The sequence below is a fragment of the Odontomachus brunneus genome, unplaced genomic scaffold, assembly GCF_010583005.1.
Source record: "Odontomachus brunneus isolate Ranch 3 - 2012 unplaced genomic scaffold, Obru_v1 Obru_scaffold_229, whole genome shotgun sequence".
NCBI classification, from domain to species: Eukaryota; Metazoa; Arthropoda; class Insecta; order Hymenoptera; family Formicidae; genus Odontomachus; species Odontomachus brunneus.
Window position 1 is genome coordinate 456,686 of NW_022639679.1, and position 4,200 is coordinate 460,885.

The window sequence follows — 4,200 nt, forward strand, 5'->3', positions numbered from 1 at the left end:
CTCATTTGGGGAAGTGTTGATTTTCTTATTTCATTCGAAGAAAATGGCGGCTGAAGCGCATCGAGAGCTCCAAAAAGTTTACGGAGATGCTGCTCTAAGTGAAACAACGTGCCATGATTGGTTTCGTCGCTTCAAAGACGGTGATTTCGATGTTGACGACCGTCCGCGTGAAGGAAGGCCAAAAACCTTCGAAGACGCTGAATTGGAGGCATTGCTCGATGAGGATCCGTGTCAAACGCAGCCAAGAACAGCTTGCTTCAGCATTAGGAGTTATCCGCCAAGCCATTTCCAAGCGATTGCATGCGTTGGGAATGATTCAAAAGCAAGGAACTTGGGTTCCTTATGATTTGAAGCCAAGGGACGTTGAGCGTCGTTTTTTCGCCTGTGAACAACTGCTCCAGCGGCAAAAAAGGAAGGGTTTTCTTCATCGCATCGTGACGGGTGATGAAAAATGGATTCATTACAGCAACCCAAAGAAAAGAAAGTCATGGGGACTGCCCGGTCATGCTTCTACGTCGTCGGCTCGGCCGAATATTCACGCTGCGAAGGTTATGCTGTGTATTTGGTGGGATCAGGTAGGTGTTATTTATTATGAGCTGTTGAAACCGAACGAAACCATCATTGGGGAACGGTATCGAATTCAATTGATGCGATTGAGCCGAGCACTGCGCGAAAAACGGCCACAATACGAGCAGAGGCACGAAAAAGTGATTCTACTGCATGACAACGCTCGGCCTCATGTTGCCAAACCCGTTAAAACCTACTTGAAAACGCTCAAATGGGAAGTCCTACCCCACCCGCCATATTCCCCAGATATTGCGCCGCCTGATTATTACTTGTTCCGTTCGATGGCACATGGTCTGGCTGATCAGCAGTTCCGCTCATATGAAGACATCAAAAAATGGCTTGATTCGTGGATAGCCTCACAAAACGAACGCTTTTACCGTAACGGTATTCGAGCTCTGCCAGAAAGATGGGAAAAAGTTGTAGCTAGCGATGGGCAATACTTTGAATGATTCATTTGTAACCATTTTTCACAATAAAGTTGCATTTTCATAAAAAAAACAGCGAGAACTTAGTTGCGCACCTAATATATTATAAAAAAATTATATTACTGTGTTAATCACAACACATATGGACAAAATGTAAGATGCTTATATCGATTGAAGAAGTGGCGTAATGTCTAAGGCAACAGATTCATAATCCAGAGGTGCCTCAGGCGCAGAGTCCAGATTCGAGTCTCACCAGTGTCAGTGAGAATTTTTAAATGTGATGTAGCATTGGAATCAAGTAATCTAAAGTTTTCAAATAAAATCAGCAGGTGTGTGTTGTAACCTTTACGAATAGTTTCTATTAGAAAAAAAGTAGTACATATTCACACATAAAAGAATATTTTTTTCTACTTAGCCGTGTCTAAATAGGGCCTACACAGGCGTGCCAGAATAAGGCCTCGTCAAATTCACAAATCGAGCCCTGACTTACAGAAGCGTTACATCTCTGTACAAGGCCTATTCAAGTTTGCCTGAATGGCGCCTAGACAGAAATGGGGAAAAATTATCTAGGGTCTTTACAAGCCCTCTTTTAAATTTCTACTCGGGAATCAATTGAGAGCCACGTACATATGTGCCTTACTCTTTATTTCATTGATATAATAAGAATAGGCCGAGCATAAAACTCTGAGATCTGAATACACATAAAACAGAGTTAGACACATGTGATATATTTCGATCGATTTTCGACCAAGATTTTTATTAAAAACAATATAGTAACAGTGTAACATATTTACGCAGTTACATTTTTTAGATAACAATAATGAATAATTTCGTAACTTTTAGGAGAAATGTACCGTTTCTTTGCACATACAGAATATATTCCAGTCAGGGATTAACCAAAACAAATCCTAAAAAAGTTTTAACGATTTTATGAAGAAATTATGAAATTATAAAGATTCGTTATTTCAAAGTAATCATAACAAGTTATTTTTCAATAGATAACGAGTAATAAATTACTTTCATCAATGCATAACGAGTAACAGTAACGCATTATTCGTTACTTCGGTTCGCGCTATTCCCCCTTGCCTCATCGTCGTGTGCGCAATCTACGAACTACTTAAGACTTATTGCGCGTGGGACGATGAGATAAGGCGAAATAGGACGAGCTGAAGCAAGTGAAAAACTGGCTAATATGTGCAATGCATGCCCAACTCTGACGTAAAAAAAGATGAAGACTATATCTCCGTCTTTCTTTTATCGTGTGATTCAGAAAGAGAAAGAGATATTGTTTTCACCTTCCATTTTTTTGTCTAATCCCTAATAGCACAGCTCATTGGGTGAACACTGGAGCAATATATTGATTCGCTATTGTAAAGTAGATGCTTTGTAATATATAGCCAATATTGTGGCTGAATATTAAACCAATATTGGCGCTCAAAAATAAACCAATATCGAATTCCTAATATTGGGCCAATATTGAATCCTCAATATTAAACCCATATTAAAATTTCCATCTGAGACCAATATTGAACTCCCAAAATGGGACCAATATTGGGCCCCAATATTGGTTCGCTATTTAAAGTAGACGTCTTGCAATATACAAAGTGTCTTGCAAGCACCATATAAGCAAATAACATATTTTGATAGAGTATTTTGAAGATAAAGTAGAGTAAAAAAATCCTAATACAAAAGTGGGCTACAATAGATTTTGAATTATAACCGATCAAAAATTATCAGTAATATTGTGTAGAATTTGCGTGCTTAGGCCTGTAATTATACAACACGCATAACGTTTTATCATTTGTTATCGACTTCACGGTTAATATTGATTGTTACCACACAGCTGATTCCTGAAAACATTAATAATTATTATTGTTAGAATTATTAAATTTAATAGTTTCTACACTTGAGAGTAATAAGAATTTGGTAAATATTCCGTATAAGGGACCCAGCTCCAATCACTTTGCTTTTGAGATATGTTATCAAGGACATCATCCTGAGTAACCTTCAAGTGGTTTTAGTCGGGGGTCGTTGTTTGTTAAAAAGTTATTAACAAAAGAAGTTCTATAAAATGAATGTTATTTTTAAACACAGTATACATTGAAATTAGAATAATAACTGCAATATCGAATGACTAGCGGGGGGCTGCGCCCCCCGCACCCCCCTCAAAACTAACCTAACCTAACCTATCGTCACATTAACACAAAAGTTGAACACTTTAATAAACAATGACTGACGGTTAATGTGACGATAAGTAGGTTAGGTTAGTTTTGAGGGGGGGTGCGGGGGGCGCAGCCCCCCGCTAGTCATTCGATATTGCAGTTATTATTCGATATTGCTCGTTAACGATACACAGTATCGTTTTTGTATATACAGTGTCCAAAAATTATACTCATTTTATGCAACTTCTTTTGTTAATAACTAATGTGTGCTACACACACATACATACATACACACACACACACACACACACTGCTTAGCCGCCCGTGCGTGCATATGTATATATAATAGCAACATACGCACCCACCGCACGAGCATACAGGTATATTGTTCATCTTATTTCAAAAATTAAAGCACGTATTACCATATTTTAAGAATTAAAGTATTTAAGAATTTATTGACTCAATTAGTTATTTAGTGGATACATCTCTGCCATAATTTCGAAAAATTTATCGATTCGATCGGAATAAGTATAAAGTCGTTTTGCAACCCTAATTTAAAATGTGCAAACCAAGTTCCATGTAACATAGATAATTTAAAATTACATATTACTCTTTGTCTTTTTTTGTGCGTTACTTTATAATGTTTAATTGTACAGTGAAACATCAAATTATGGTTTGCAGTTTGCTGTTGCACAACGTTTTTATACTTTGGACAATTGATTTGACATAAAATTACTTTTTTATCACACAAATAAGTTAATAAATTATCTAAATTATGCGTTAAATAAAGGAACTCGTATAGAAACATGTTGCTTCGCCAAGAGTACTAGAAAGACTAATGTAAACACTAACAATGGTAAGCACGATAAACACGGTCGTATTGAAAGATAAATATTAAGTAAATATTATATAAAGTAAAGAGAATTAAATTCCTCATATACACGATGTCTAATTTCAATGTATACTGTGTCCAAAAATAACATTCATTTTATAGAACTTCTTTTGTTAATAACTTTTTAACAAACAACGACCCCCGACTAAAACCA